The sequence below is a fragment of the Balaenoptera borealis genome (assembly GCF_965194805.1).
Source record: "Balaenoptera borealis genome assembly, chromosome: 2".
NCBI classification, from domain to species: Eukaryota; Metazoa; Chordata; class Mammalia; order Artiodactyla; family Balaenopteridae; genus Balaenoptera; species Balaenoptera borealis.
The window spans coordinates 138,299,017-138,320,610 of NC_138867.1; positions in this window are offsets into that span (position 1 = coordinate 138,299,017).

Below are 21,594 nucleotides of genomic sequence, written 5' to 3' on the forward strand. Positions count from 1 at the left end.
AAACCTCTCAGCCCCAAGAGTGTCCACCCTTATGCCTCAATCAGCTGTGGGTCTAGATATGGTCAATCCAGGTGGCATCACAGCCCTTGAACGAATTTTGTAAGAATTTCTCTCTCTTTCACTGTCTTTGTTTCACGGGTTTTTAAAAGTGATTGATTTTTATAAAGGGGTTTAGCTGCTTTTCACTGCTGTGTTTATGCCGCTTTACACCCACTTGACTCACTTACAGAGGGCTATCAGTACATAGGTTTTAAGATTCTTACTAGTCAGATATATTCTTGGGCGGTGAATAGGGGGTTTTGAGTACAGATCACTGAGCAAGGAGTAGGTCTTGTCTATTACATATTGGGTTTATGGAACGCTCTCTGAGCTAATTTGAAACCCTTGTTTTAGGCATCACCCCACCTCACCTTTCCCGTTAAGCAGCCATAGTGTGTTTTCTAAACGTGTGACTCTGTTCTGTTTTGTAATTCAGTTCAAGGGTAGCGGTTTTTACATTCCCTCTATAAGTGATATCTTATGATAAGTGTCTTTTTCTGTGTGACTTATTTCACTTAGAATCGTCGTACCTAAATCCACTCATCATGCTGCTACTAGCCTTATGACGTTGATTTCATGACTGAGTGATATTCCATTGTACAAAAGGACCACAACTTCTTAATCCATTTTTCTCTTTCCTGGGATATTTAAGGTGTAACGAAGTGGAGGTTCTTGTCAACAGAGCAGCCCTAAACTTTGGGGTGCCTGTGCCTTGCTGATTTTTAGTTTTCCCAATTTATACGCCCGTGAGTGGAAGTGCCCTATGCTCTCTAAGCTGAGTGTTTTCGATGTTTCAGGACACACCGTACACTTCTGCAGAGTGGCTGTTGGCAATTTACATCCCGCCCATCAGCGTAGCAAGGCTCCCGTTTCTCCATGGCCTGTCCTGCATTTCTGGTTTTGACACTTTATTCAGCATGGCCCTTTTGACCGATGGGAAGCGAGACTTCTTTGTAGCGCTGATTTGCCTTTCCAGGTTGCTTGGTTGGCCAAAAAGGGCGTATGCGTTTTTTCCTGAATATATTCAGGAAAAAACGCATACGCCCTTTTTGGCCAAGGGCATCATTGTCGAGGTTTTGCCGCTTTTCCCGTGCTTTAAAGGCGATTCGAATCTACCTCCTGAAATCTGTTTCCTGCAATTCTGCCTTGCTTTCAAATCCTCTCTGTTGTCTTCCGTCAATATATTTGTGGACGAGAGTTATCATTTATAACTCTGCAGGTTTGTCAATTGCAGTGCCCCTGAGCTCCATTTTTCAACTCGCTTTCTTGGGAGCTGGCCGCAAAAGCGCAGGATTGCTTCAGGCCCTATTCTGGTCCCGGGCGGCAGGCTGAGGCTGTGGTTAATTCTTCTTCCTGATGGGAAAATAGAGTGACCTGTGCCTGTCCCCACACCTAGAGCTAGTGTCTCATTGGTTCCCCCTCTTCCCGTTCATCCTCAGGACAAATTGCAACCTGTACGGAACAGGAGGTTAAAGGTGCTGATTCTCAAGGAGGGAGATTGCTAGTAAAGCGGCTGGAATGGCGAACCCGAGCACAAGGAGATGAGAAATGAGGTGCGTTTTAGAAACCTTTCCCGATCACACGATGTACCATCTTCTGGGATTCTCATGCATGTTTTCGATGTAGGAAGATGCCCTTGAACCTGGAGATTTGGGACCCATGGGATGGGTACCACGCAGTATTACTCTAAAGGGTCTGCATTTGCTCCCCCAACCTCACCAAACCTCTCAGCCCCAAGAGTGTCCACCCTTATGCCTCAATCAGCTGTGGGTCTAGATATGGTCAATCCAGGTGGCATCACAGCCCTTGAACGAATTTTGTAAGAATTTCTCTCTCTTTCACTGTCTTTGTTTCACGGGTTTTTAAAAGTGATTGATTTTTATAAAGGGGTTTAGCTGCTTTTCACTGCTGTGTTTATGCCGCTTTACACCCACTTGACTCACTTACAGAGGGATATCAGTACATAGGTTTTAAGATTCTTACTAGTCAGATATATTCTTGGGCGGTGAATAGGGGGTTTTGAGTCCAGATCACTGAGCAAGGAGTACGTCTTGTCTATTACATATTGGGTTTATGGAACGGTCTCTGAGCTAATTTGAAACCCTTGTTTTAGGCATCACCCCACCTCACCTTTCCCGTTAAGCAGCCATAGTGTGTTTTCTAAACGTGTGACTCTGTTCTGTTTTGTAATTCAGTTCAAGGGTAGCGGTTTTTACATTCCCTCTATAAGTGATATCTTATGATAAGTGTCGTTTTCTGTGTGGCTTATTTCACTTAGAATCGTCGTACCTAAATCCACTCATCATGCTGCTACTAGCCTTATGACGTTGATTTCATGGCTGAGTGATATTCCATTGTACAAAAGGACCACAACTTCTTTATCCATTTTTCTCTTTCCTGGGATATTTAAGGTGTAACGAAGTGGAGGTTCTTGTCAACAGAGCAGCCCTAAACTTTGGGGTGCCTGTGCCTTGCTGATTTTTAGTTTTCCCAATTTATACGCCCGTGAGTGGAAGTGCCCTATGCTCTCTAAGCTGAGTTTTTTCGATGTTTCAGGACACACCGTACACTTCTGCAGAGTGGCTGTTGGCAATTTACATCCCGCCCATCAGCGTAGCAAGGCTCCCGTTTCTCCATGGCCTGTCCTGCATTTCTGGTTTTGACACTTTATTCAGCATGGCCCTTTTGACCGATGGGAAGCGAGACTTCTTTGTAGCGCTGATTTGCCTTTCCAGGTTGCTTGGTTGGCCAAAAAGGGCGTATGCGTTTTTTCCTGAATATATTCAGGAAAAAACGCATACGCCCTTTTTGGCCAAGGGCATCATTGTCGAGGTTTTGCCGCTTTTCCCGTGCTTTAAAGGCGATTCGAATCTACCTCCTGAAATCTGTTTCCTGCAATTCTGCCTTGCTTTCAAATCCTCTCTGTTGTCTTCCGTCAATATATTTGTGGACGAGAGTTATCATTTATAACTCTGCAGGTTTGTGAATTGCAGTGCCCCTGAGCTCCATTTTTCAACTCGCTTTCTTGGGAGCTGGCCGCAAAAGCGCAGGATTGCTTCAGGCCCTATTCTGGTCCCGGGCGGCAGGCTGAGGCTGTGGTTAATTCTTCTTCCTGATGGGAAAATAGAGTGACCTGTGCCTGTCCCCACACCTAGAGCTAGTGTCTCATTGGTTCCCCCTCTTCCCGTTCATCCTCAGGACAAATTGCAACCTGTACGGAACAGGAGGTTAAAGGTGCTGATTCTCAAGGAGGGAGATTGCTAGTAAAGCGGCTGGAATGGCGAACCCGAGCACAAGGAGATGAGAAATGAGGTGCGTTTTAGAAACCTTTCCCGATCACACGATGTACCATCTTCTGGGATTCTCATGCATGTTTTCGATGTAGGAAGATGCCCTTGAACCTGGAGATTTGGGACCCATGGGATGGGTACCACGCAGTATTACTCTAAAGGGTCTGCATTTGCTCACCCAACCTCACCAAACCTCTCAGCCCCAAGAGTGTCCACCCTTATGCCTCAATCAGCTGTGGGTCTAGATATGGTCAATCCAGGTGGCATCACAGCCCTTGAACGAATTTTGTAAGAATTTCTCTCTCTTTCACTGTCTTTGTTTCACGGGTTTTTAAAAGTGATTGATTTTTATAAAGGGGTTTAGCTGCTTTTCACTGCTGTGTTTATGCCGCTTTACACCCACTTGACTCACTTACAGAGGGATATCAGTACATAGGTTTTAAGATTCTTACTAGTCAGATATATTCTTGGGCGGTGAATAGGGGGTTTTGAGTCCAGATCACTGAGCAAGGAGTACGTCTTGTCTATTACATATTGGGTTTATGGAACGGTCTCTGAGCTAATTTGAAACCCTTGTTTTAGGCATCACCCCACCTCACCTTTCCCGTTAAGCAGCCATAGTGTGTTTTCTAAACGTGTGACTCTGTTCTGTTTTGTAATTCAGTTCAAGGGTAGCGGTTTTTACATTCCCTCTATAAGTGATATCTTATGATAAGTGTCTTTTTCTGTGTGACTTATTTCACTTAGAATCGTCGTACCTAAATCCACTCATCATGCTGCTACTAGCCTTATGACGTTGATTTCATGGCTGAGTGATATTCCATTGTACAAAAGGACCACAACTTCTTTATCCATTTTTCTCTTTCCTGGGATATTTAAGGTGTAACGAAGTGGAGGTTCTTGTCAACAGAGCAGCCCTAAACTTTGGGGTGCCTGTGCCTTGCTGATTTTTAGTTTTCCCAATTTATACGCCCGTGAGTGGAAGTGCCCTATGCTCTCTAAGCTGAGTTTTTTCGATGTTTCAGGACACACCGTACACTTCTGCAGAGTGGCTGTTGGCAATTTACATCCCGCCCATCAGCGTAGCAAGGCTCCCGTTTCTCCATGGCCTGTCCTGCATTTCTGGTTTTGACACTTTATTCAGCATGGCCCTTTTGACCGATGGGAAGCGAGACTTTTTGTAGCGCTGATTTGCCTTTCCAGGTTGCTTGGTTGGCCAAAAAGGGCGTATGCGTTTTTTCCTGAATATATTCAGGAAAAAACGCATACGCCCTTTTTGGCCAAGGGCATCATTGTCGAGGTTTTGCCGCTTTTCCCGTGCTTTAAAGGCGATTCGAATCTACCTCCTGAAATCTGTTTCCTGCAATTCTGCCTTGCTTTCAAATCCTCTCTTTTGTCTTCCGTCAATATATTTGTGGACGAGAGTTATCATTTATAACTCTGCAGGTTTGTGAATTGCAGTGCCCCTGAGCTCCATTTTTCAACTCGCTTTCTTGGGAGCTGGCCGCAAAAGCGCAGGATTGCTTCAGGCCCTATTCTGGTCCCGGGCGGCAGGCTGAGGCTGTGGTTAATTCTTCTTCCTGATGGGAAAATAGAGTGACCTGTGCCTGTCCCAACACCTAGAGCTAGTGTCTCATTGGTTCCCCCTCTTCCCGTTCATCCTCAGGACAAATTGCAACCTGTACGGAACAGGAGGTTAAAGGTGCTGATTCTCAAGGAGGGAGATTGCTAGTAAAGCGGCTGGAATGGCGAACCCGAGCACAAGGAGATGAGAAATGAGGTGCGTTTTAGAAACCTTTCCCGATCACACGATGTACCATCTTCTGGGATTCTCATGCATGTTTTCGATGTAGGAAGATGCCCTTGAACCTGGAGATTTGGGACCCATGGGATGGGTACCACGCAGTATTACTCTAAAGGGTCTGCATTTGCTCACCCAACCTCACCAAACCTCTCAGCCCCAAGAGTGTCCACCCTTATGCCTCAATCAGCTGTGGGTCTAGATATGGTCAATCCAGGTGGCATCACAGCCCTTGAACGAATTTTGTAAGAATTTCTCTCTCTTTCACTGTCTTTGTTTCACGGGATTTTAAAAGTGATTGATTTTTATAAAGGGGTTTAGCTGCTTTTCACTGCTGTGTTTATGCCGCTTTACACCCACTTGACTCACTTACAGAGGGATATCAGTACATAGGTTTTAAGATTCTTACTAGTCAGATATATTCTTGGGCGGTGAATAGGGGGTTTTGAGTCCAGATCACTGAGCAAGGAGTACGTCTTGTCTATTACATATTGGGTTTATGGAACGGTCTCTGAGCTAATTTGAAACCCTTGTTTTAGGCATCACCCCACCTCACCTTTCCCGTTAAGCAGCCATAGTGTGTTTTCTAAACGTGTGACTCTGTTCTGTTTTGTAATTCAGTTCAAGGGTAGCGGTTTTTACATTCCCTCTATAAGTGATATCTTATGATAAGTGTCTTTTTCTGTGTGACTTATTTCACTTAGAATCGTCGTACCTAAATCCACTCATCATGCTGCTACTAGCCTTATGACGTTGATTTCATGGCTGAGTGATATTCCATTGTACAAAAGGACCACAACTTCTTTATCCATTTTTCTCTTTCCTGGGATATTTAAGGTGTAACGAAGTGGAGGTTCTTGTCAACAGAGCAGCCCTAAACTTTGGGGTGCCTGTGCCTTGCTGATTTTTAGTTTTCCCAATTTATACGCCCGTGAGTGGAAGTGCCCTATGCTCTCTAAGCTGAGTTTTTTCGATGTTTCAGGACACACCGTACACTTCTGCAGAGTGGCTGTTGGCAATTTACATCCCGCCCATCAGCGTAGCAAGGCTCCCGTTTCTCCATGGCCTGTCCTGCATTTCTGGTTTTGACACTTTATTCAGCATGGCCCTTTTGACCGATGGGAAGCGAGACTTCTTTGTAGCGCTGATTTGCCTTTCCAGGTTGCTTGGTTGGCCAAAAAGGGCGTATGCGTTTTTTCCTGAATATATTCAGGAAAAAACGCATATGCCCTTTTTGGCCAAGGGCATCATTGTCGAGGTTTTGCCGCTTTTCCCGTGCTTTAAAGGCGATTCGAATCTACCTCCTGAAATCTGTTTCCTGCAATTCTGCCTTGCTTTCAAATCCTCTCTGTTGTCTTCCGTCAATATATTTGTGGACGAGAGTTATCATTTATAACTCTGCAGGTTTGTGAATTGCAGTGCCCCTGAGCTCCATTTTTCAACTCGCTTTCTTGGGAGCTGGCCGCAAAAGCGCAGGATTGCTTCAGGCCCTATTCTGGTCCCGGGCGGCAGGCTGAGCCTGTGGTTAATTCTTCTTCCTGATGGGAAAATAGAGTGACCTGTGCCTGTCCCAACACCTAGAGCTAGTGTCTCATTGGTTCCCCCTCCTCCCGTTCATCCTCAGGACAAATTGCAACCTGTACGGAACAGGAGGTTAAAGGTGCTGATTCTCCAAGGAGGGAGATTGCTAGTAAAGCGGCTGGAATGGCGAACCCGAGCACAAGGAGATGAGAAATGAGGTGCGTGTTAGAAACCTTTCCCGATCACACGGTGTACCATCTTCTGGGATTCTCATGCATGTTTTCGATGTAGGAAGATGCCCTTGAACCTGGAGATTTGGGACCCATGGGATGGGTACCACGCAGTATTACTCTAAAGGGTCTGCGTTTGCTCACCCAACCTCACCAAACCTCTCAGCCCCAAGAGTGTCCACCCTTATGCCTCAATCAGCTGTGGGTCTAGATATGGTCAATCCAGGTGGCATCACAGCCCTTGAACGAATTTTGTAAGAATTTCTCTCTCTTTCACTGTCTTTGTTTCACGGGTTTTTAAAAGTAATTGATTTTTATAAAGGGGTTTAGCTGTTTTTTACTGCTGTGTTTATGCCGCTTTACACCCACTTGACTCACATACAGAGAGATATCAATACATAGGTTTTAAGATTCTTACTAGTCAGATATATTCTTGGGCGGTGAATAGGGGGTTTTGAGTCCAGATCACTGAGCAAGGAGTAGGTCTTGTCTATTACATATTGGGTTTATGGAACGGTCTCTGAGTTAATTTGAAACCCTTGTTTTATGCATCACCCCACCTCACCTTTCCCGTTAAGCAGCCATAGTGTGTTTTCTAAACGTGTGACTCTGTTCTGTTTTGTAATTCAGTTCAAGGGTAGCGGTTTTACATTCCCTCTATAAGTGATATCTTATGATAAGTGTCGTTTTCTGTGTGGCTTATTTCACTTAGAATCGTCGTACCTAAATCCACTCATCATGCTGCTACTAGCCTTATGACGTTGATTTCATGGCTGAGTGATATTCCATTGTACAAAAGGACCACAACTTCTTTATCCATTTTTCTCTTTCCTGGGATATTTAAGGTGTAACGAAGTGGAGGTTCTTGTCAACAGAGCAGCCCTAAACTTTGGGGTGCCTGTGCCTTGCTGATTTTTAGTTTTCCCAATTTATACGCCCGTGAGTGGAAGTGCCCTATGCTCTCTAAGCTGAGTGTTTTCGATGTTTCAGGACACACCGTACACTTCTGCAGAGTGGCTGTTGGCAACTTACATCCCGCCCATCAGCGTAGCAAGGCTCCCGTTTCTCCATGGCCTGTCCTGCATTTCTGGTTTTGACACTTTATTCAGCATGGCCCTTTTGACCGATGGGAAGCGAGACTTCTTTGTAGCGCTGATTTGCCTTTCCAGGTTGCTTGGTTGGCCAAAAAGGGCGTATGCGTTTTTTCCTGAATATATTCAGGAAAAAACGCATACGCCCTTTTTGGCCAAGGGCATCATTGTCGAGGTTTTGCCGCTTTTCCCGTGCTTTAAAGGCGATTCGAATCTTCCTCCTGAAATCTGTTTCCTGCAATTCTGCCTTGCTTTCAAATCCTCTTTGTTGTCTTCCGTCAATATATTTGTGGACGAGAGTTATCATTTATAACTCTGTAGGTTTGTGAATTGCAGTGCCCCTGAGCTCCATTTTTCAACTCGCTTTCTTGGGAGCTGGCCGCAAAAGCGCAGGATTGCTTCAGGCCCTATTCTGGTCCCGGGCGGCAGGCTGAGCCTGTGGTTAATTCTTCTTCCTGATGGGAAAATAGAGTGACCTGTGCCTGTCCCAACACCTAGAGCTAGTGTCTCATTGGTTCCCCCTCTTCCCGTTCATCCTCAGGACAAATTGCAACCTGTACGGAACAGGAGGTTAAAGGTGCTGATTCTCCAAGGAGGGAGATTGCTAGTAAAGCGGCTGGAATGGCGAACCCGAGCACAAGGAGATGAGAAATGAGGTGCGTGTTAGAAACCTTTCCCGATCACACGGTGTACCATCTTCTGGGATTCTCATGCATGTTTTCAATGTAGGAAGATGCCCTTGAACCTGGAGATTTGGGACCCATGGGTTGGGTACCACGCAGTATTACTCTAAAGGGTCTGCGTTTGCTCACCCAACCTCACCAAACCTCTCAGCCCCAAGAGTGTCCACCCTTATGCCTCAATCAGCTGTGGGTCTAGATATGGTCAATCCAGGTGGCATCACAGCCCTTGAACGAATTTTGTAAGAATTTCTCTCTCTTTCACTGTCTTTGTTTCACGGGTTTTTAAAAGTAATTGATTTTTATAAAGGGGTTTAGCTGTTTTTTACTGCTGTGTTTATGCCGCTTTACACCCACTTGACTCACATACAGAGAGATATCAATACATAGGTTTTAAGATTCTTACTAGTCAGATATATTCTTGGGCGGTGAATAGGGGGTTTTGAGTCCAGATCACTGAGCAAGGAGTAGGTATTGTCTATTACATATTGGGTTTATGGAACGGTCTCTGAGCTAATTTGAAACCCTTGTTTTATGCATCACCCCACCTCACCTTTCCCGTTAAGCAGCCATAGTGTGTTTTCTAAACGTGTGACTCTGTTCTGTTTTGTAATTCAGTTCAAGGGTAGCGGTTTTACATTCCCTCTATAAGTGATATCTTATGATAAGTGTCGTTTTCTGTGTGGCTTATTTCACTTAGAATCGTCGTACCTAAATCCACTCATCATGCTGCTACTAGCCTTATGACGTTGATTTCATGGCTGAGTGATATTCCATTGTACAAAAGGACCACAACTTCTTTATCCATTTTTCTCTTTCCTGGGATATTTAAGGTGTAACGAAGTGGAGGTTCTTGTCAACAGAGCAGCCCTAAACTTTGGGGTGCCTGTGCCTTGCTGATTTTTAGTTTTCCCAATTTATACGCCCGTGAGTGGAAGTGCCCTATGCTCTCTAAGCTGAGTGTTTTCGATGTTTCAGGACACACCGTACACTTCTGCAGAGTGGCTGTTGGCAATTTACATCCCGCCCATCAGCGTAGCAAGGCTCCCGTTTCTCCATGGCCTGTCCTGCATTTCTGGTTTTGACACTTTATTCAGCATGGCCCTTTTGACCGATGGGAAGCGAGACTTCTTTGTAGCGCTGATTTGCCTTTCCAGGTTGCTTGGTTGGCCAAAAAGGGCGTATGCGTTTTTTCCTGAATATATTCAGGAAAAAACGCATACGCCCTTTTTGGCCAAGGGCATCATTGTCGAGGTTTTGCCGCTTTTCCCGTGCTTTAAAGGCGATTCGAATCTTCCTCCTGAAATCTGTTTCCTGCAATTCTGCCTTGCTTTCAAATCCTCTTTGTTGTCTTCCGTCAATATATTTGTGGACGAGAGTTATCATTTATAACTCTGTAGGTTTGTGAATTGCAGTGCCCCTGAGCTCCATTTTTCAACTCGCTTTCTTGGGAGCTGGCCGCAAAAGCGCAGGATTGCTTCAGGCCCTATTCTGGTCCCGGGCGGCAGGCTGAGCCTGTGGTTAATTCTTCTTCCTGATGGGAAAATAGAGTGACCTGTGCCTGTCCCAACACCTAGAGCTAGTGTCTCATTGGTTCCCCCTCCTCCCGTTCATCCTCAGGACAAATTGCAACCTGTACGGAACAGGAGGTTAAAGGTGCTGATTCTCCAAGGAGGGAGATTGCTAGTAAAGCGGCTGGAATGGCGAACCCGAGCACAAGGAGATGAGAAATGAGGTGCGTGTTAGAAACCTTTCCCGATCACACGGTGTACCATCTTCTGGGATTCTCATGCATGTTTTCGATGTAGGAAGATGCCCTTGAACCTGGAGATTTGGGACCCATGGGATGGGTACCACGCAGTATTACTCTAAAGGGTCTGCGTTTGCTCACCCAACCTCACCAAACCTCTCAGCCCCAAGAGTGTCCACCCTTATGCCTCAATCAGCTGTGGGTCTAGATATGGTCAATCCAGGTGGCATCACAGCCCTTGAACGAATTTTGTAAGAATTTCTCTCTCTTTCACTGTCTTTGTTTCACGGGTTTTTAAAAGTAATGGATTTTTATAAAGGGGTTTAGCTGTTTTTTACTGCTGTGTTTATGCCGCTTTACACCCACTTGACTCACATACAGAGAGATATCAATACATAGGTTTTAAGATTCTTACTAGTCAGATATATTCTTGGGCGGTGAATAGGGGGTTTTGAGTCCAGATCACTGAGCAAGGAGTAGGTCTTGTCTATTACATATTGGGTTTATGGAACGGTCTCTGAGCTAATTTGAAACCCTTGTTTTATGCATCACCCCACCTCACCTTTCCCGTTAAGCAGCCATAGTGTGTTTTCTAAACGTGTGACTCTGTTCTGTTTTGTAATTCAGTTCAAGGGTAGCGGTTTTACATTCCCTCTATAAGTGATATCTTATGATAAGTGTCGTTTTCTGTGTGGCTTATTTCACTTAGAATCGTCGTACCTAAATCCACTCATCATGCTGCTACTAGCCTTATGACGTTGATTTCATGGCTGAGTGATATTCCATTGTACAAAAGGACCACAACTTCTTTATCCATTTTTCTCTTTCCTGGGATATTTAAGGTGTAACGAAGTGGAGGTTCTTGTCAACAGAGCAGCCCTAAACTTTGGGGTGCCTGTGCCTTGCTGATTTTTAGTTTTCCCAATTTATACGCCCGTGAGTGGAAGTGCCCTATGCTCTCTAAGCTGAGTGTTTTCGATGTTTCAGGACACACCGTACACTTCTGCAGAGTGGCTGTTGGCAATTTACATCCCGCCCATCAGCGTAGCAAGGCTCCCGTTTCTCCATGGCCTGTCCTGCATTTCTGGTTTTGACACTTTATTCAGCATGGCCCTTTTGACCGATGGGAAGCGAGACTTCTTTGTAGCGCTGATTTGCCTTTCCAGGTTGCTTGGTTGGCCAAAAAGGGCGTATGCGTTTTTTCCTGAATATATTCAGGAAAAAACGCATACGCCCTTTTTGGCCAAGGGCATCATTGTCGAGGTTTTGCCGCTTTTCCCGTGCTTTAAAGGCGATTCGAATCTTCCTCCTGAAATCTGTTTCCTGCAATTCTGCCTTGCTTTCAAATCCTCTTTGTTGTCTTCCGTCAATATATTTGTGGACGAGAGTTATCATTTATAACTCTGCAGGTTTGTGAATTGCAGTGCCCCTGAGCTCCATTTTTCAACTCGCTTTCTTGGGAGCTGGCCGCAAAAGCGCAGGATTGCTTCAGGCCCTATTCTGGTCCCGGGCGGCAGGCTGAGCCTGTGGTTAATTCTTCTTCCTGATGGGAAAATAGAGTGACCTGTGCCTGTCCCAACACCTAGAGCTAGTGTCTCATTGGTTCCCCCTCTTCCCGTTCATCCTCAGGACAAATTGCAACCTGTACGGAACAGGAGGTTAAAGGTGCTGATTCTCCAAGGAGGGAGATTGCTAGTAAAGCGGCTGGAATGGCGAACCCGAGCACAAGGAGATGAGAAATGAGGTGCGTGTTAGAAACCTTTCCCGATCACACGGTGTACCATCTTCTGGGATTCTCATGCATGTTTTCGATGTAGGAAGATGCCCTTGAACCTGGAGATTTGGGACCCATGGGATGGGTACCACGCAGTATTACTCTAAAGGGTCTGCGTTTGCTCACCCAACCTCACCAAACCTCTCAGCCCCAAGAGTGTCCACCCTTATGCCTCAATCAGCTGTGGGTCTAGATATGGTCAATCCAGGTGGCATCACAGCCCTTGAACGAATTTTGTAAGAATTTCTCTCTCTTTCACTGTCTTTGTTTCACGGGTTTTTAAAAGTAATGGATTTTTATAAAGGGGTTTAGCTGTTTTTTACTGCTGTGTTTATGCCGCTTTACACCCACTTGACTCACATACAGAGAGATATCAATACATAGGTTTTAAGATTCTTACTAGTCAGATATATTCTTGGGCGGTGAATAGGGGGTTTTGAGTCCAGATCACTGAGCAAGGAGTAGGTCTTGTCTATTACATATTGGGTTTATGGAACGGTCTCTGAGCTAATTTGAAACCCTTGTTTTATGCATCACCCCACCTCACCTTTCCCGTTAAGCAGCCATAGTGTGTTTTCTAAACGTGTGACTCTGTTCTGTTTTGTAATTCAGTTCAAGGGTAGCGGTTTTACATTCCCTCTATAAGTGATATCTTATGATAAGTGTCGTTTTCTGTGTGGCTTATTTCACTTAGAATCGTCGTACCTAAATCCACTCATCATGCTGCTACTAGCCTTATGACGTTGATTTCATGGCTGAGTGATATTCCATTGTACAAAAGGACCACAACTTCTTTATCCATTTTTCTCTTTCCTGGGATATTTAAGGTGTAACGAAGTGGAGGTTCTTGTCAACAGAGCAGCCCTAAACTTTGGGGTGCCTGTGTCTTGCTGATTTTTAGTTTTCCCAATTTATACGCCCATGAGTGGAAGTGCCCTATGCTCTCTAAGCTGAGTTTTTTCGATGTTTCAGGACACACCGTACACTTCTCCAGAGTGGCTGTTGGCAATTTACATCCCGCCCATCAGCGTAGCAAGGCTCCCGTTTCTCCATGGCCTGTCCTGCATTTCTGAGTTTGACACTTTATTCAGCGTGGCCTATTTGACCGATGGGAAGCGAGACTTCTTTGTAGCGCTGATTTGCCTTTCCAGGTTGCTTGGTTGGCCAAAAAGGGCGTATGCGTTTTTTCCTGAATATATTCAGGAAAAAACGCATACGCCCTTTTTGGCCAAGGGCATCATTGTCGAGGTTTTGCCGCTTTTCCCGTGCTTTAAAGGCGATTCGAATCTACCTCCTGAAATCTGTTTCCTGCAATTCTGCCTTGCTTTCAAATCCTCTTCGTTGTCTTCCGTCAATATATTTGTGGACGAGAGTTATCATTTATAACTCTGCAGGTTTGTGAATTGCAGTGCCCCTGAGCTCCATTTTTCAACTCGCTTTCTTGGGAGCTGGCCGCAAAAGCGCAGGATTGCTTCAGGCCCTATTCTGGTCCCGGGCGGCAGGCTGAGGCTGTGGTTAATTCTTCTTCCTGATGGGAAAATAGAGTGACCTGTGCCTGTCCCAACACCTAGAGCTAGTGTCTCATTGGTTCCCCCTCCTCCCGTTCATCCTCAGGACAAATTGCAACCTGTACGGAACAGGAGGTTAAAGGTGCTGATTCTCCAAGGAGGGAGATTGCTAGTAAAGCGGCTGGAATGGCGAACCCGAGCACAAGGAGATGAGAAATGAGGTGCGTTCTAGAAATCTTTCCCGATCACACAGTGTACCATCTTCTGGGATTCTCATGCATGTTTTCGATGTAGGAAGATGCCCTTGAACCTGGAGATTTGGGACCCATGGGATGGGTACCACGCAGTATTACTCTAAAGGGTCTGCGTTTGCTCACCCAACCTCACCAAACCTCTCAGCCCCAAGAGTGTCCACCCTTATGCCTCAATCAGCTGTGGGTCTAGATATGGTCAATCCAGGTGGCATCACAGCCCTTGAACGAATTTTGTAAGAATTTCTCTCTCTTTCACTGTCTTTGTTTCACGGGTTTTTAAAAGTGATTGATTTTTATAAAGGGGTTTAGCTGCTTTTCACTGCTGTGTTTATGCCGCTTTACACCCACTTGACTCACTTACAGAGATATATCAATACATAGTTTTTAAGATTCTTACTAGTCAGATATATTCTTGGGCGGTGAATAGGGGGTTTTGAGTCCAGATCACTGAGCAGGGAGTAGGTCTTGTCTATTACATATTGGGTTTATGGAACGGTCTCTGAGCTAATTTGAAACCCTTGTTTTATGCATCACCCCACCTCACCTTTCCCGTTAAGCAGCCATAGTGTGTTTTCTAAACGTGTGACTCTGTTCTGTTTTGTAATTCAGTTCAAGGGTAGCGGTTTTACATTCCCTCTATAAGTGATATCTTATGATAAGTGTCGTTTTCTGTGTGACTTATTTCACTTAGAATCGTCGTACCTAAATCCACTCATCATGCTGCTACTAGCCTTATGACGTTGATTTCATGGCTGAGTGATATTCCATTGTACAAAAGGACCACAACTTCTTTATCCATTTTTCTCTTTCCTGGGATATTTAAGGTGTAACGAAGTGGAGGTTCTTGTCAACAGAGCAGCCCTAAACTTTGGGGTGCCTGTGCCTTGCTGATTTTTAGTTTTCCCAATTTATACGCCCGTGAGTGGAAGTGCCCTATGCTCTTTAAGCTGAGTTTTTTCGATGTTTCAGGACACACCGTACACTTCTCCAGAGTGGCTGTTGGCAATTTACATCCCGCCCATCAGCGTAGCAAGGCTCCCGTTTCTCCATGGCCTGTCCTGCATTTCTGGTTTTGACACTTTATTCAGCATGGCACTTTTGACCGATGGGAAGCGAGACTTGTTTGTAGCGCTGATTTGCCTTTCCAGGATGCTTGGTTGGCCAAAAAGGGCGTATGCGTTTTTTCCTGAATATATTCAGGAAAAAACGCATACGCCCTTTTTGGCCAAGGGCATCATTGTCGAGGTTTTGCCGCTTTTCCCGTGCTTTAAAGGCGATTCGAATCTACCTCCTGAAATCTGTTTCCTGCAATTCTGCCTTGCTTTCAAATCCTCTTCGTTGTCTTCCGTCAATATATTGGTGGACGACAGTTATCATTTACAACTCTGCATGTTTGTGAATTGCAGGGCCCCTGAGTTCCATTTTCCCACTCGCTTTCTTGGGAGCTGGCCGCAAAAGCGCAGGATTGCTTCAGGCCCTATTCTGGTCCCGGGCGGCAGGCTGAGCCTGTGGTTAATTCTTCTTCCTGATGGGAAAATAGAGTGACCTGTGCCTGTCCCAACACCTAGAGCTAGTGTCTCATTGGTTCCCCCTCTTCCCGTTCATCCTCAGGACAAATTGCAACCTGTACGGAACAGGAGGTTAAAGGTGCTGATTCTCCAAGGAGGGAGATTGCTAGTAAAGCGGCTGGAATGGCGAACCCGAGCACAAGGAGATGAGAAATGAGGTGCGTTTTAGAAACCTTTCCCGATCACACGGTGTACCATCTTCTGGGATTCTCATGCATGTTTACGATGTAGGAAGATGCCCTTGAACCTGGAGATTTGGGACCCATGGGATGGGTACCACGCAGTATTACTCTAAAGGGTCTGCGTTTGCTCACCCAACCTCACCAAACCTCTCAGCCCCAAGAGTGTCCACCCTTATGCCTCAATCAGCTGTGGGTCTAGATATGGTCAATCCAGGTGGCATCACAGCCCTTGAACGAATTTTGTAAGAATTTCTCTCTCTTTCACTGTCTTTGTTTCACGGGTTTTTAAAAGTAATTGATTTTTATAAAGGGGTTTAGCTGTTTTTTACTGCTGTGTTTATGCCACTTTACACCCACTTGACTCACATACAGAGAGATATCAATACATAGGTTTTAAGATTCTTACTAGTCAGATATATTCTTGGGCGGTGAATAGGGGGTTTTGAGTCCAGATCACTGAGCAAGGAGTAGGTCTTGTCTATTACATATTGGGTTTATGGAACGGTCTCTGAGCTAATTTGAAACCCTTGTTTTATGCATCACCCCACCTCACCTTTCCCGTTAAGCAGCCATAGTGTGTTTTCTAAACGTGTGACTCTGTTCTGTTTTGTAATTCAGTTCAAGGGTAGCGGTTTTACATTCCCTCTATAAGTGATATCTTATGATAAGTGTCGTTTTCTGTGTGGCTTATTTCACTTAGAATCGTCGTACCTAAATCCACTCATCATGCTGCTACTAGCCTTATGACGTTGATTTCATGGCTGAGTGATATTCCATTGTACAAAAGGACCACAACTTCTTTATCCATTTTTCTCTTTCCTGGGATATTTAAGGTGTAACGAAGTGGAGGTTCTTGTCAACAGAGCAGCCCTAAACTTTGGGGTGCCTGTGCCTTGCTGATTTTTAGTTTTCCCAATTTATACGCCCGTGAGTGGAAGTGCCCTATGCTCTCTAAGCTGAGTGTTTTCGATGTTTCAGGACACACCGTACACTTCTGCAGAGTGGCTGTTGGCAATTTACATCCCGCCCATCAGCGTAGCAAGGCTCCCGTTTCTCCATGGCCTGTCCTGCATTTCTGGTTTTGACACTTTATTCAGCATGGCCCTTTTGACCGATGGGAAGCGAGACTTCTTTGTAGCGCTGATTTGCCTTTCCAGGTTGCTTGGTTGGCCAAAAAGGGCGTATGCGTTTTTTCCTGAATATATTCAGGAAAAAACGCATACGCCCTTTTTGGCCAAGGGCATCATTGTCGAGGTTTTGCCGCTTTTCCCGTGCTTTAAAGGCGATTCGAATCTACCTCCTGAAATCTGTTTCCTGCAATTCTGCCTTGCTTTCAAATCCTCTTTGTTGTCTTCCGTCAATATATTTGTGGACGAGAGTTATCATTTATAACTCTGCAGGTTTGTGAATTGCAGTGCCCCTGAGCTCCATTTTTCAACTCGCTTTCTTGGGAGCTGGCCGCAAAAGCGCAGGATTGCTTCAGGCCCTATTCTGGTCCCGGGCGGCAGGCTGAGCCTGTGGTTAATTCTTCTTCCTGATGGGAAAATAGAGTGACCTGTGCCTGTCCCAACACCTAGAGCTAGTGTCTCATTGGTTCCCCCTCTTCCCGTTCATCCTCAGGACAAATTGCAACCTGTACGGAACAGGAGGTTAAAGGTGCTGATTCTCAAGGAGGGAGATTGCTAGTAAAGCGGCTGGAATGGCGAACCCGAGCACAAGGAGATGAGAAATGAGGTGCGTGTTAGAAACCTTTCCCGATCACACGGTGTACCATCTTCTGGGATTCTCATGCATGTTTTCGATGTAGGAAGATGCCCTTGAACCTGGAGATTTGGGACCCATGGGATGGGTACCACGCAGTATTACTCTAAAGGGTCTGCGTTTGCTCACCCAACCTCACCAAACCTCTCAGCCCCAAGAGTGTCCACCCTTATGCCTCAATCAGCTGTGGGTCTAGATATGGTCAATCCAGGTGGCATCACAGCCCTTGAACGAATTTTGTAAGAATTTCTCTCTCTTTCACTGTCTTTGTTTCACGGGTTTTTAAAAGTAATGGATTTTTATAAAGGGGTTTAGCTGTTTTTTACTGCTGTGTTTATGCCACTTTACACCCACTTGACTCACATACAGAGAGATATCAATACATAGGTTTTAAGATTCTTACTAGTCAGATATATTCTTGGGCGGTGAATAGGGGGTTTTGAGTCCAGATCACTGAGCAAGGAGTAGGTCTTGTCTATTACATATTGGGTTTATGGAACGGTCTCTGAGCTAATTTGAAACCCTTGTTTTATGCATCACCCCACCTCACCTTTCCCGTTAAGCAGCCATAGTGTGTTTTCTAAACGTGTGACTCTGTTCTGTTTTGTAATTCAGTTCAAGGGTAGCGGTTTTACATTCCCTCTATAAGTGATATCTTATGATAAGTGTCGTTTTCTGTGTGGCTTATTTCACTTAGAATCGTCGTACCTAAATCCACTCATCATGCTGCTACTAGCCTTATGACGTTGATTTCATGGCTGAGTGATATTCCATTGTACAAAAGGACCACAACTTCTTTATCCATTTTTCTCTTTCCTGGGATATTTAAGGTGTAACGAAGTGGAGGTTCTTGTCAACAGAGCAGCCCTAAACTTTGGGGTGCCTGTGCCTTGCTGATTTTTAGTTTTCCCAATTTATACGCCCGTGAGTGGAAGTGCCCTATGCTCTCTAAGCTGAGTGTTTTCGATGTTTCAGGACACACCGTACACTTCTGCAGAGTGGCTGTTGGCAATTTACATCCCGCCCATCAGCGTAGCAAGGCTCCCGTTTCTCCATGGCCTGTCCTGCATTTCTGGTTTTGACACTTTATTCAGCATGGCCCTTTTGACCGATGGGAAGCGAGACTTCTTTGTAGCGCTGATTTGCCTTTCCAGGTTGCTTGGTTGGCCAAAAAGGGCGTATGCGTTTTTTCCTGAATATATTCAGGAAAAAACGCATACGCCCTTTTTGGCCAAGGGCATCATTGTCGAGGTTTTGCCGCTTTTCCCGTGCTTTAAAGGCGATTCGAATCTTCCTCCTGAAATCTGTTTCCTGCAATTCTGCCTTGCTTTCAAATCCTCTTTGTTGTCTTCCGTCAATATATTTGTGGACGAGAGTTATCATTTATAACTCTGCAGGTTTGTGAATTGCAGTGCCCCTGAGCTCCATTTTTCAACTCGCTTTCTTGGGAGCTGGCCGCAAAAGCGCAGGATTGCTTCAGGCCCTATTCTGGTCCCGGGCGGCAGGCTGAGCCTGTGGTGAATTCTTCTTCCTGATGGGAAAATAGAGTGACCTGTGCCTGTCCCAACACCTAGAGCTAGTGTCTCATTGGTTCCCCCTCTTCCCGTTCATCCTCAGGACAAATTGCAACCTGTACGGAACAGGAGGTTAAAGGTGCTGATTCTCCAAGGAGGGAGATTGCTAGTAAAGCGGCTGGAATGGCGAACCCGAGCACAAGGAGATGAGAAATGAGGTGCGTGTTAGAAACCTTTCCCGATCACACAGTGTACCATCTTCTGGGATTCTCATGCTTGTTTTCGATGTAGGAAGATGCCCTTGAACGTGGAGATTTGGGACCCATGGGATGGGTACCACGCAGTATTACTCTAAAGGGTCTGCGTTTGCTCACCCAACCTCACCAAACCTCTCAGCCCCAATAGTGTCCACCCTTATGCCTCAATCAGCTGTGGGTCTAGATATGGTCAATCCAGGTGGCATCACAGCCCTTGAACGAATTTTGTAAGAATTTCTCTCTCTTTCACTGTCTTTGTTTCACGGGTTTTTAAAAGTAATGGATTTTTATAAAGGGGTTTAGCTGTTTTTTACTGCTGTGTTTATGCCGCTTTACACCCACTTGACTCACATACAGAGAGATATCAATACATAGGTTTTAAGATTCTTACTAGTCAGATATATTCTTGGGCGGTGAATAGGGGGTTTTGAGTCCAGATCACTGAGCAAGGAGTAGGTCTTGTCTATTACATATTGGGTTTATGGAACGGTCTCTGAGCTAATTTGAAACCCTTGTTTTATGCATCACCCCACCTCACCTTTCCCGTTAAGCAGCCATAGTGTGTTTTCTAAACGTGTGACTCTGTTCTGTTTTGTAATTCAGTGCAAGGGTAGCGGTTTTTACATTCCCTCTATAAGTGATATCTTATGATAAGTGTCTTTTTCTGTGTGACTTATTTCAGTTAGAATCGTCGTACCTAAATCCACTCATCATGCTGCTACTAGCCTTATGACGTTGATTTCATGGCTGAGTGATATTCCATTGTACAAAAGGACCACAACTTCTTTATCCATTTTTCTCTTTCCTGGGATATTTAAGGTGTAACGAAGTGGAGGTTCTTGTCAACAGAGCAGCCCTAAACTTTGGGGTGCCTGTGCCTTGCTGATTTTTAGTTTTCCCAATTTATACGCCCGTGAGTGGAAGTGCCCTATGCTCTCTAAGCTGAGTGTTTTCGATGTTTCAGGACACACCGTACACTTCTGCAGAGTGGCTGTTGGCAATTTACATCCTGCCCATCAGCGTAGCAAGGCTCCCGTTTCTCCATGGCCTGTCCTGCATTTCTGGTTTTGACACTTTATTCAGCATGGCCCTTTTGACCGATGGGAAGCGAGACTTCTTTGTAGCGCTGATTTGCCTTTCCAGGTTGCTTGGTTGGCCAAAAAGGGCGTATGCGTTTTTTCCTGAATATATTCAGGAAAAAACGCATACGCCCTTTTTGGCCAAGGGCATCATTGTCGAGGTTTTGCCGCTTTTCCCGTGCTTTAAAGGCGATTCGAATCTTCCTCCTGAAATCTGTTTCCTGCAATTCTGCCTTGCTTTCAAATCCTCTTTGTTGTCTTCCGTCAATATATTTGTGGACGAGAGTTATCATTTATAACTCTGCAGGTTTGTGAATTGCAGTGCCCCTGAGCTCCATTTTTCAACTCGCTTTCTTGGGAGCTGGCCGCAAAAGCGCAGGATTGCTTCAGGCCCTATTCTGGTCCCGGGCGGCAGGCTGAGCCTGTGGTTAATTCTTCTTCCTGATGGGAAAATAGAGTGACCTGTGCCTGTCCCAACACCTAGAGCTAGTGTCTCATTGGTTCCCCCTCTTCCCGTTCATCCTCAGGACAAATTGCAACCTGTACGGAACAGGAGGTTAAAGGTGCTGATTCTCCAAGGAGGGAGATTGCTAGTAAAGCGGCTGGAATGGCGAACCCGAGCACAAGGAGATGAGAAATGAGGTGCGTGTTAGAAACCTTTCCCGATCACACGGTGTACCATCTTCTGGGATTCTCATGCATGTTTTCGATGTAGGAAGATGCCCTTGAACCTGGAGATTTGGGACCCATGGGATGGGTACCACGCAGTATTACTCTAAAGGGTCTGCGTTTGCTCACCCAACCTCACCAAACCTCTCAGCCCCAAGAGTGTCCACCCTTATGCCTCAATCAGCTGTGGGTCTAGATATGGTCAATCCAGGTGGCATCACAGCCCTTGAACGAATTTTGTAAGAATTTCTCTCTCTTTCACTGTCTTTGTTTCACGGGTTTTTAAAAGTAATGGATTTTTATAAAGGGGTTTAGCTGTTTTTTACTGCTGTGTTTATGCCGCTTTACACCCACTTGACTCACATACAGAGAGATATCAATACATAGGTTTTAAGATTCTTACTAGTCAGATATATTCTTGGGCGGTGAATAGGGGGTTTTGAGTCCAGATCACTGAGCAAGGAGTAGGTCTTGTCTATTACATATTGGGTTTATGGAACGGTCTCTGAGCTAATTTGAAACCCTTGTTTTATGCATCACCCCACCTCACCTTTCCCGTTAAGCAGCCATAGTGTGTTTTCTAAACGTGTGACTCTGTTCTGTTTTGTAATTCAGTTCAAGGGTAG